We start from the raw sequence: 13,326 nt of genomic DNA, 5'->3' as shown, positions 1-13,326 counted from the left end.
GGGCCTAGATTAGGGTTGTCTAAGAGGTGACCTGTTTCTTCCCTAGTTTTCAGGCACAGTTACTGTTCCCCTTCACTCCTGTGTTCAGTGTGGAGTCGTCGTCCCCCCCCCCCCCACACTGATCGTGACATTTAGGGTCTCTCAAAGGAGGCTTCAAACTCCACACAGGACCTACATTTTTGTCAGAAAGCTCATTTCTGCAGAAAAAATAGATCTCGCATATGAGGATCATCCAGCAACTCCACAATATCTTAAACACTGATATGAGTTTTTGTTTTGTTTTGTTCATGGTGGAGATAATATGCCAGTGGCTTTTGGGCTCATGCACATGAAAATATTTTTTGTCAGTGTCCAGTCGGTTTTTTATGCGGCCTGTATCCGGAACTATTCATTTCAATTTGGCTGAAAAAAAACAAACTGAAATGGCTCTGTGCGCATTCCGTTTCCGTATGTATGCTAGTCCATTCCGCCAAAAAAGAGATTTCCTATTCTTGTCTGTTTTGCGGACAAGGATAGGCATTGTTACAATGGATCCACACAAAAAAAAACTATGCAATATAGATGTCAAAGGAATATCATCTGTATTTTTGCATACCACAAAATACATACAGTCGTGTGCATGCGCTCTTTTTCTGCTGGAAAGAGGGAGTCAGACCCACAGGCATCAAAGTATAGGACCAGGTAACCCCTTGAGATTAGATAGAGTTATCTTTCCCTAGTAGCACTAGAGACTAAGTGAAGGGGTTTTAAAGTGTATGTGCCGCCTGGAGTTCCGGTCACATGGTTGGAGCGCCATGTGACGCGGGAGGCGTTGGCGTGCATTCCACTGCCGGGTAACGTGACCCCGGAAATGGCGATTTTGCGTTCCACAGGGGAATTTTATTATGGAATAGGTGAGGCTGAATGGCTAAACCATTAGTGTATTATTTGAACACCTGAGAAAATCTGTGTTAATATTTGGTACAGAAGCCTTTGTTTGCAATTACAGAGGTCAAACGTTTCCTGTAGTTCTTGACCAGGTTTGCACACACTGCAACAGGGATTTTGGCCCACTTTTCCACACAGATCTCCTCTAGATCTGTCAGGTTTCGGGGCTGTCGCTGAGCAACACGGAGTTTCAACTCCCTCCAAGATGTTCTTTTGGATTTAGGTCTAGAGACTGGCTAGGCCACTCCAGAACCTTCCTATGCTTCTTAGTTATCCTGGTTGTGTGCTTCAGGTCGTTATCATGTTGGAAGACCCAGCCACGCCCCATCTTCAATGCTCTGACTAAGGGAAGGAGGTTGTTGCTCAAAATCTCACAATAAATGGCCCCATTCATCCTCTCCTTAATACAGTGCAGTCGTCCTGTCCCCTTCGGAGAAAAGCACCCCCAAAGCATGATGTTACCTTCCCCATGCTTCACAGTAGGGATGGTGTTCTTGGGATGCAACTCATCCTTCTTTTTCTTCCAAACACGACGAGTGAAGTTTATTCCAAAAAGTTCTACTTTAGTCTCATCTGACCACATGACTGGACATCTAATGACTTGAGCAGGGGAACCTTCTGTGCAATGCATGATTTGAAACCATTGCGGTGTAGTGTTCTACTGACAGTGACCTTTGAAACTGTGGTCCCAGCTCTCTTCATGTCATTGACCAGCTCCTCCCTTGTAGTTCTGGGCTGATTCCTAACCTTTCTTATCATCAGTGATACCCCACGAGGTGAGATCTTGCATGGAGCCCCAGTCCGAGGGAGACTGATAGTCGTCTTAATTTTTTTCTATTTTCTAACAATTGCTCCAACAGTTGATCTATTTTCACCAAGCTGCTTGGCAATTGCCCCGTAGCCCTTTCCAGCCTTGTTGTCACCACCAGACATCTGAGAATCTCTGTCAGACGTTCTTCAGAACCTGCTGCCTGAGGTTCTTTTGTTTTGCTTTGGTTTTGTCATCTCGTTAGCCTCTCTCAGCTGTCATGTAGTTGCACTGATTTCATCCCTTTAAATCCCTTCCCATACTGCATCACTTTGCGGTTTATACAACTTCCTGGAGTGTGTGCATGCTGGATGCTACTACTGAGTCTTCTACAGATAAGTTTTGTTCATTCATTTGTGTTTTCCTGTTTGCTGGATCAATTTTGGATCCAGTCAGTCGGATCTTCATTTTGTGTCTTCTAGTTTTCTGTACACCTTCCGTGACATTTGTGGAGGTCCACAATTTTGTCTCTGGTGTCTTTTGACAGCTCTTTGGTCTTGTCCATGGCAGTAGTTGGCGTCGGGGTAGTAGTTGACTGTGGGGTGGACAGGTGTCTTTAAAGAGCTCAGACAGGTGCTACTAAGTTAGATTAATGAGTGGAGTAGAGGTGGACTTTTTAAAGGCACAGTAATAGGTCTTTGAGAGACAGAATTCTTGCTGTTTCTCAGGTGTTCAAATACGTATGTTTAGCAATGCAAGACAAATAAATTCTTTAAAAATCATGCAATGTAATTTCCGGATTTTTTTATTTTTTTTATTCTGTTTCTGAGTGGGAATGCACCTACAATGTGAATTTCAGACCCCTCCATGATTTCTAAGTGGGAGAACTTGCAAAATTGCAGGGTGTTCAAATATTTCTGTTCCTCACGGTATATATAAGCTATCTATCAAATGTAGTGTCGAAAGAACAGAGCACAGCAATGACACTGGTGTCTGTCTCAGCACTTTAAAAAACTGTAGAAAATGGCTGCTGGGGAGGTTCTTATATACCAAGGGGTAGGCAACTTTCCTATTGGTTGCTAGGGATGTTGCTAAGCTCAGACAAAGACATTGCAGCCTTCTCATTGGCTCACAAGCAAGAAGGGAGGTTACTGATGAATAAAAAAAAATCTAGAATATTCAAAATTGCAAATATTTATCACTATATTCTAAATATTCATGAATTCTCAAAGTGCCGATATTCGCGATTAGAATATTTGCGCCCAACACTACCCATTGGTATGCTCCACCTAAGATAAATATATCACTATTTCACTATGCATGGAGCTTGGGCATGTGCACTATGTAATTTTCCACCTGTGTACAGACCATCTGGTGCAACAAACCAGGCTGGTGTAGTGAGCTTTATTTATATTTATATAAGCAGGCATATAACGCAAGTTTGACCGTGACGTGTGGTTGATTAAGTGTGTGGTTGTGTAAGTGTGTGACTTAAGATTAAGTGAGGGAGTATCTGAGAGCTCAATTATTTGTGGACATTGATGAGTGGCTGTATTTGACTGTATTGTACACTGGGACTTGCTTCTCCACAAGCTTCATTGTGCTTTGATAACACTTTTTTTTTTTTCCTTCTCCAGGGGTTGCACAGGTGAGTAATTAGGGTGTGGCTGTCTAATTAGGAGACTATAAAAATTCAGCGGTGAGAGCAGCACAGCCTTTTTGAATCCAGAGGGAAAACAAACCAGGCTGGTGTAGTGAGCTTTATTTAAATTTATATATGCAGATATGCAATGCAAGTTTGACCGCGACACGTGGTTGATTAGGTGTGTGGTTGTGTAAGTGTGTGACATAATATTAAGTGATTTTAGATTCAGGGACTTCAGTGGGGGACTGCAATTAGGCAGCTTCTTATTACTACATTATATTGTATTTTTCACTTTTGTGGTGTAATCCCCATTTAGTATGTGTTGCCCAATTGACAACGCAGTCCATCTTGCATGATGTATGCAGTCCTGGAACAGCCGTTTGATGGTGTATATCTTTGTTCAAGATGTGAGCAAAAACCTGTCAGATGCAATGCTGAATGTAAAAATAAATTCCCCATTAAAAGTGTCCTGTCTGACCCAGGACAGCGTCTTAAAAAGATTAAAACAGACAAATTGCAAGGACCGGATGGCATACACCCCCGTATCCTAAGGGAATTAACTAATGTCATAGCCAGACCCTTATTTCTGATATTTGCGGACTCTATACTGACAGGGAATGTCCCACAGGATTGGTGCATAGCAAATGTGGTGCCAATATTTAAAAAGGGTAAAAAAACAGACCCCGGAAACTATAGGCCGGTAAGTTTAACATCTGTGGTAAACTGTTTGAAGGTTTTCTAAGAGATGCTATTTTAGAGCATCTCAACGGAAATAAGCAAATAACGCCATATCAGCATGGCTTCGTGAGGGATCGGTCATGCCAAACTAATTTAATCAGTTTCTATGAGGAGGTAAGTTCTAGACTTGACAGCGGCGTATCAATGGATGTCGTGTATCTGGACTTCTCCAAAGCATTTGACACTGTACCACATAAAAGGTTAGTATATAAAATGAGAATGCTCGGACTGGGAGAAAATGTCTGTATGTGGGTAAGTAACTGGCTCAGTGGTAGAAAACAGAGGGTGGTTATTAACGGTACACACTCAGATTGGGTCACTGCCACTAGTGGGGTACTTCAGGGGTCTGTATTGTTCCCTATTCTCTTCAATATATTTATTAATGATCTTGTACAAGGCTTGCAGTAAAATATCAATTTTCGCAGATTACACTAAACTGTGTAAAGTAGTTAATGCTGAAGAGGACAGTATACTACTACAGAGCGATCTGGATAGATTGGAGGCTTGGGCAGATGAGGTTTAACACTGACAAATGTAAGGTTATGCACATGGGAAGAAATAATGCAAGTCACCTGTACATACTAAATGGTAAAACACTAGGTAACACTGACATGGAAAAAGATCTAGGAATTTTAATAAACAGCAAACTAAGCTGCAAAAAACAGTGTCAGGCAGCTGCTGCCAAGGCCAATAAGATAATGGGTTGCATCAAAAGGGGCATAGATGCCCGTGATAAGAACATAGTCCTACCACTTTACAAATCATTAGTCAGACCACACATGGAGTACTGTGTACAGTTCTGGGCTCCTGTGAACAAGGCAGACACAGCAGAGCTGGAGAGGGTCCAGAGGAGGGCATCTAAAGTAATAACTGGAATGGGGCAATTACAGTACACTGAAAGATTATCAAAATTAGGGTTACTCACTTTAGGAAAAAGACGACTGAAGGGAGATCTAATTACTATGTATAAATATATTAGGAGGCAGTACAGAGATCTATCCCATCATCTATTTATCCCCAGGACTGTGACTGTGACGAGGGGACATCCTCTGCGTCTGGAGGAAAGAAGGTTTTTACACAAACATAGAAAAGGATTCTTTACGGTAAGAGCAGTGAGACTATGGAGGAGGTGATGGTGAGTACAATAAAGGAATTCAAGAGGGGCCTGGATGTATTTATGGAGTGTAATAATAGTGTAATAATATTACAGGCTATAGCTACTAGAGAGGGGTCGTTGATCCAGGGAGTTATTCTGATTGCCTGATTGGAGTCGAGAGGGAATTTTTTTATTCCCCTAAAGTGGGGAAAATTGGCTTTTTTTTTTTTTTTTTTGCCTTCCTCTGACCGAACTGGATGAACAAATGTATTTTTTCGGCCTTATGTACTGTGTAGGGGCCCTTTCACACTTGCGTTGTCCGGATCCGGCATAGAGTTCCAGTCGTCGGGGCTCTATGCCGGAAGAATCCTGATCAGGATAATCCTAATGCATTCTGAATGGAGAGAAAGGGCATCAGGATGTCTTCAGTTCCGGAACGGAACGTTTTTTGGCCGGAGAAAATACTGCAGCATGCTGCGCTTTTTGCTCCGGACAAAAAAACTGAAGACTTCCCGCAAGGCCGCGGAATTATCGCCCATTGAAAGGCATTGATCCAGATCCGGCCTTAAGCTAAACGTCGTTTCGGAGCATTGTTGGATCCGACGTTTTGATTTTTTAGAGTGGTTACCATGGCTGCCGGGACGCTAAAGTCCTGGCAGCCATGGTAAAGTGTAGTGGGGAGCGGGGGAGCAGCATACTTACCGTCCGTCTGGGCGCCCCAAGCGCATGGATCACGTGATCACATGGAACACGTCATCCATGCGCACGGGGCGCTCTGACGTCATTCTGGAGCGCCCCGGGAGCCACACGGATTGTAAGTATACCGCTCCCCCGCTCCCCGCTCCTACTATGGCAACCAGGACATTAATAGCGTCCTGGGTGCCATAGTAACACTGAACGCATTTTGAAGACGGATCCGTCTTCAAATGCTTTCAGTACACTTGCATTTTTCCGGATCCGGCGTGCAATTCCGGCAAGTGGAGTACACGCCGGATCCGGACAACGCAAGTGTGAAAGGGCCCTAACTATGTAAGTTACATAAAGTGACACTGGTCAGATTAGCAAAAAATGGCCTGGAACTTAACGTGAAAATGAGCCCGGTCCTTAAGGGGTTAAACTAGTTCTTTAAGAAATGTGATTGTTTCAGAATTATTTGTTTAAATATGTTATACCCAGGCCACTCTGCCTAATTATATGTATCCCACTTAATGGCCCAATTTCATTGTGACGGCTTGGAACTTAAACTGCAGGAACAGTGCACGGAGAGCGTATCGCCGTGTACATTACGTTCTAGTGCACCCACATTCATAGTTAATCCGTTCTGTAGGTATTGTGCAATCAGTATTACAGGCAGTTGTACTTTATCGCTGTCTACATCACTGTGCAGAGCATGAAGATTCATAGCTGATCCCTTCTGTAAGCTGTCAAATTACTGTGTGTCAGAATTACAGGTCAATAGAAGCGTCCGGTCTCTTCACTTTCACCAGGATGTGACATTCTGCACCCCCTGGGGGTACATAAAGTCAGCTTTGCACAGTTTTACACAGACACCCCCTGTCCACACAGGCATAGGGAGGCACAGGGAGTGAGAGAGGGTGGCCCACGCAACCTCCAGTCTAGCACAACACGGACAGGCTGAGAGAGCCCTTTCACTACCCGGTGAAACAGAACCCTGCCAGCCCAGTAGGCTGCCACCAGTTCCTCGTTAGATATTATATATCGGGCCAGAAACTAGTCTAGGAAGTATGTAATGTTAAACCGAGACAAAACAAACAAATTTGTGGATTGAGGTAAAAGAACAACCCAAGATTAATTTGTATATTTAATTGCCTTAAGGGCACACTAGACAATAACACTAGATACACAAAGGATATATACAATGGTCAGAGATGCAAATTCAGATGGTAGTACAATCAGAAGTAGCAGAGCTCCCTGGTACATTTCGAGACCAAACACGGCATTGCTACTTGCCTTCTACTATGAGTTCTCCATATCTCCCCTTCCCTGGGTCCTACAAGCCAGGGAGACCCAGGGGAACCTTCAGGTCGTTCCCAGGATCTCGAAGATGTAACCAGTATATTGCTAAGACGTACAGTAATCTTCTAAATTCTTGTGAACTCACGGTTCCAGACTGTCTGGGGGGTTTCTTTGATGCAGTCGGGCTCCCAAGCAGGGGGTCATCCTGCCAGAGAAGCTTGCTCCCAGCCCGGCTGCTGGAGGTGTGAAATGTTATCACCTGTGGAGCCTATTTCCTATGCAAGATGCCCATCACCCTTGACAGAAAATTGCCAGGCATCAAATTATATTTCCCCATATACCTCACTCCTGCTTTTGGCTTACAAATTCTGATCAAATACTGATACAAAACACTGACCAAACACTGACTAAAAGAATGTATTAGCTACAATGAATTTGGGTCAAGCTGGTGGAGTGATTTGTGTGGTTCATTTAAATAACCAACAACACTCCTCCCATATGGCAATAATTTAGCTGCCATGTTTGATCCAAGTTTGGCCCATCTTGTTTTAACCCTAATAACATGTTTTGGTACATATTTGGTTGCACTGCACAGTAAAATATAATTTGTTTCAAATTTGTCATGACTGTCAGTGTAACGCAGAATGAAATGATGAATTTGGGACCAGTCGTTGGAGCGATTTGTCTGGTAATACCGTCGTAGTTCCAACTATAAACGATTGCAATAACGACGCAGACTAGTTTTTTTTTTCCACTAAAAGAACGTATTAGCTACAATGAAGTTGAGTCCCGTAGATTTGTGTGGTTCATGCTGATAACCAACGAGACTCCTCCCATACGGTAAAAATCCTGGCGCTAGGTTTGATCCATCCAGCAATTTCGGCCTATCTGGTTTTAACACTAATGCAAGGAGTTATTTGACCACAGACGTTTAGCACTTACTGTTCTGTGATGCCTTTACATGTCCAGGGCTGCACACACGCTGCACTAAAGGGATCCCCGTGTGTCTAGAATGAGACGGGGTATCACCGCAATTTGTGAATCAGGCCCTAATAGAATTGCTTAACTATCAATGGGACACACCACAAACAGTAGAATGAGACAGATGTATTTCCCAAATGTGTGATTCAGTGAGTGAACAAGATGCACAGGGCGATTAGAATAAACTGAGCCTGCACTATCCTGCAGTCTACCTATGCTCTCCCTACAGTGTCTAAAAACTCTCCCTATGATCTCCCTACACTGTCCCTATCCAATAGTCTACAATTAAAAACTTGCTAAAACACTGGAGGTAATTTATTAAGAGTGGCGTTTTAGATGCCAGTCTTAATAAAGCACCTGCACTGGCGCTGGATCGCCAAAGTTATGTAGAGGCGCGGCCTCTACATAAGTTCAGCGTATCTGTTCCCCTCCCTGCCTGCACCACACCCATTTATTTAGAGCTTGCGTGAGCAGGGAAAAGTTGCAGATTGCAGCGCAACTAACCATTGCTCCACAATTTGCACCTGAAATACGCCTAATATGGCGTATTTTAGGTTAATAAATGACCCCCACTGTCGCTAGCGCTCGCCAAGTCTCTCCTTATGCTCAGTTTACAGTGAAATGGCGACAACCGCATGGGACGAGGCTTTTATAAGGCTCTGACATCACAGATGATAGCTGCATGGCATTATGAATCATACGTCATTCCCGGGCTTCTTTCAATTTGTAACTTGTGCAGCTGCCATTTTAGGGGGAAAAAAATTGTTTGTTACCACCAAGTGCAAGGAAATTCGAATTTGTTGTAAATCATGTTTTTCCAGAAATTTGGATAGGTCAATTTAATTCACTTTGATTCACTCAACACTACTTTTAACATACAAATCTGTAATAAATCCACCTTCCTTCACCATAACTAAGGTGTCAAGAAATTGTATTAAATTAGCAGAATAGACTACAGTAAATTGTAGCTCCGGGTAAATATTATCTAACTCATTAAAAAAATTATTGTGTCTGAGGATGACCTCCAGAAGAAAGACATGGCCCTTCGGGGTCAAATTGGAATTTTTCTGAAAATTTTCTACAGCCTTTCTGACGCGATTATCTGTTTTTGCATTTTTTCCTTTTTCATTCCCTGCCTTCCTAGAGCCATAACTTTTTGATTTTTTCGTTAATATAGCCTTGTGAGGGCTTGTTTATTGTAGAACAAGTTGTACTTTCTAATGCCACAATTTAATATGGCATGCAATGTAGTGGGAAGCTAGAATAAAATTCCAAATGGGGCTGAATTGGGAAAAAAAATGCAATTCCGCCACAGTTTTAGGCCTCTTTCACACTATCATTTTTTTTTTTTTTTCGCTTTGCGGGCCTTTTTTGGCGTTCCGTATACGGTCCGTATACGGAACCATTCATTTCAATGGGTCCGCAAAAAAAACGGAATGTACTCCGTATGCATTCTGTTTTCGTGTTTCCATATCTCTGTTCCGTGCAAAGATAGAACATGTTCTATATTTGGCCGCAAATCACGTTCCGTGGCTCCATTAAAGTCAATGGGGTCGCAAAAAAAAACCAGAATGCATACAGAAATGCATCCGTATGTCTACCGTATCCGTTCAGTTTTTTGCGGACCCATCTATTGAAAATGTTATGCCCATCCCAATTTGTAATTTGTAATGTAATTACTGTATACTGTATATGCCATACGGAAAACGTATCAAAACGGAATAAAAAAACGGAACAATGGATCAGTTAAAAACGGACCGCAAAACACTGAAATAGCCATACGGTAGTGTGAAAGAGGCCTTATGGGTTTTCTTTTTATGGTTTTCATTATCCAATAAAACTGACTTGTGCTGTTCATGTAGAAACACTTGTATAGTTTTTCTTGCATTTAATACTGAAAAAAGATAAACTTTTGAAAAATGTTTTTTCTTTTCATCGCCATATTCTGACCCCTGTAATTTTCTTTTTATAGTCATGTCTATGGAAATGTGGAAGGGCTCATTTTGTGGGATGATCTTTAGTTTTTGTTAATACCATTTTTGGGTGTGTATGACTTTTTGATCACTTTTTATTCCATTTATTTTGTGGGAGCTAGGGTACATGCACACAAACGTATTTTGTTTCCGTGTCCGTCACGTTTTTTTGCGGATAGGATGCAGACCCATTCATTTCACCGTGTGCTGTCCGCATCATGGTGTCTGTTCCGTAGCACCGCAAAAATAATGGAGAGCACCCGACAGTTTAGGGAGTGTGATGAGGGACTGATGGTGCCCCCCATCCCTTCCCAGGTTATAAGCAGCCTCTTCCCTATGGCCCGTTCGGGCAATGTATGGTTAATAGGAGTTGGGAATGTGGGGTGGAAGGGTTAAATGAATAGCGGTGTGGCTAAGGAGCAGGAAGGGGAGGTGGCAATGGCAGGTGATATATACGCCCCCCCTGCTCCTGCCTCTTCCTCTGTTCGGCGAAGGCAAGCTGGTAGGTCTGCTGGCTGCCTGTCCCCCAGAGCTATGGCCGCGAGAGACGCTCACCTCCGGGATGCGCTCTTGGCAAGGTTTAGTGAGGAAGGGGAGGGCTGGCTGTGATCGTTTTTACGCAGCTTGAGCGCTCCTGCTTCCTCTATCCCTCCTGCACCCGTGCTGACTGATGCGGTGGGGACACCGCAGCTGGCTGCTATACCCCCTGCCCCGTTTGATGTGCCGTCTGAACGGCGTTCGGGGAGAACTCACCGGCCTCCGGTACGTCTGGGGCACTCGCCTCCTTGCTCCCTGGGCACCGCTCCATCTTCTACGAATGTGCACAGGCGCGCAGCCTCTGTGCGTCGGCCGGAGGTGGTTTCGCGCGGCCGGGGTTTGGCTCCGCCTCTTCCGCCTTCTCGGCCGCTTCAGCCACCGGGTACCTCAGCGTGGCAGGTGGCGGGAGTGTGCACCATGGGTTCGGGGAATAGTGTTCAGGATGCTGGGGATCGCCCATTAACCCGTCCGGATTCGCAGCAGGCGCCCCCCTCCCTCCTCCCCCTCCTTTTGTGCCATTACAGGGGGACGTGTTGCCTCCTTTGTCTGGGGTTAGAGCACTCGCTTCCAGCATGAATCCTCTGCTTGTGGGGGCCCTCACACAGCAGGTAGGTGTACCAGGTCCCAGGTTAGGCCCGGGAGCAACCCCTCTGCCTTTGAGCAAAAGGACGCCAGTCAGCGTGGTAGAGATGGCGCCGTGGCTAGGCAAGTATCCCAATAGGGAGGCTGCTTTGACCCTGTGCAACGGTTTTTCTGAGGGTTTTTTCATACCATTTGTTCTTAGTCGTTCCCCGGTTTACTCTGATAATCTTAAGTCTGTCAGGGAGAACCCGGAAGTCCTGGAGGCTAAGTTGCGGAAGGAGGTGTCAGCGGGTAGGATGGCAGGCCCTTTTGTAGCCCAACCTTTTTCTAATTTGAGGGTTTCGCCGTGGGGTGTGGTTCCTAAAAAGGAGTTGGGAAAATTTTGCCTCATACATAATTTGTCTCATCCCCGGGGTTCGTCCGTGAATGATGCTATCCTTCATGATGAAGCATTGGTAACATATGTATCATTTGATAGGGCAGTGGCGTTGGTGCGAACAGCGGGTCAGGGTGCCCTTATGGCGAAATCGGATATTGAATCCACGTTTAGGCTTATGCCCATTCGCCCTGACTGTTTTCATTTTCTGGGAGGTTGTTTCGGGGGCTTTTTTTATTACGACATGTGTTTGCCTATGGGGTGCTCTATTTCGTGCCATTATTTCGAAATGTTCAGCTCATTTTTGGAATGGGTTGTGCAGATTGAGTCCGGGTTGTCGTCAGTGATTCACTATCTTGACGACTTCCTTTTTGTGGGTCCGCGGGAGGGTGACGGCTGTCGATTCCTGCTGTCCACCTTTTTGGAATTAATGGCACGCTTTGGAGTCCCTATTTCGGTCGAAAAAACGGAGGGTCCAGTGACTTGTCTTTCCTTTTTAGGGATTGAGATTGATTCGGTCGCTATGGTTTTTCGTCTCCCTGCGGACAAATTGAATACCCTCATGGGGTTGATTGATGGTTTTTTGGTGGTGCGGAAGGTTACCTTGCGGCAACTCCAGTCCCTTTTGGGTTTGCTTTGCTTTGCGTGTGGGGTCATGCCTATGGGTCGGGTTTTTTCGCGGCGCCTATCTTTGGCGCCTATCTTAGGCCGGTCCCCTCCGCATCGCATTCGACTTACAAAATCGCTGAAGGCGGACTTGAGGGTGTGGAGTTCTTTTTTGGGTGCCTATAAAGGGCATACTTGCTTTATTGCGGAGGTGGTTTCGAACTCGGAGTTGGCATTGTGGTCTGATGCGGCTGGCTCTTGTGGTTTTGGTACAATACTGGGAACGGAGTGGTGCGCGTCTTCCTGGCCGGAGGATTGGCGTGCCTCGGGGCTTGTTCAGAATCTTACCCTGTTAGAGCTGTTCCCTATAGTGGTGGCGGTGGAGATCTGGGAAGAACGTTTAGCGAACCGGCATGTCTGTTTTTGGTCGGATAATTTAGGGACTGTTCAATGTATTAATTGTTTGTCATCTTCGTCCCTCCCGGTGTTGGCGTTGCTGCAGCACTTGGTCCTCCGTTGTCTGGAGCGTAACATTTATTTTAGGACCAGGCATGTTCCTGGGGTCGACAATCGGATCGCTGATGCTCTTTCTCGCTTCAATTGGCACGTGTTTTGGGAGCTACATCCGGAGGCGGAATCGGATGGGCTGGAATGCCCGCAGTACCTGTGGCAGCTGGTAGCCAGCAGTTGATGTCCCTCGTGAGTGCGTCGGTGTCACTGGCGACGTGGCAGGCACATGGTAAGGCCTGGGCAGACTGGTTGGCTGTGAGTGGGGTAAGAAATGTTGCTGAGAGGGATGATATTCGCTTGGAGGTGACTGTTGAGTGGGTGTTAAGGATGAGGTCCATGGGGGTCTCAGCCCCGGTTGCGCGGCGGCGTTTGGCGGGGGTGGCGTTTTACTTTAAATTGTGTGGCTGGACGGATGTGACGAAGGTTTTTGTGGTGAAGCAGGCTATGAAGGGATGGCAGAGGGAGTATGTGGTGAGGGATAGTAGACGGCCTATTTCTTTTACATTGCTTTGCAAGTTGATTGAGTGTTGCGGGACTGTTTCGTCAGCATTTGAGGGTTCTATGGTAGCGGCTAGTTTCAGTCTAGCCTTTTTTGCGGCTCTGAGGGTGGGTGAGCTAGTAGCGCCTTCG

Source organism: Bufo gargarizans, chromosome 2 (genome assembly GCF_014858855.1).
Source record: "Bufo gargarizans isolate SCDJY-AF-19 chromosome 2, ASM1485885v1, whole genome shotgun sequence".
In the NCBI taxonomy this organism is placed as follows: domain Eukaryota; kingdom Metazoa; phylum Chordata; class Amphibia; order Anura; family Bufonidae; genus Bufo; species Bufo gargarizans.
This window is presented reverse-complemented; position numbering follows the sequence as displayed.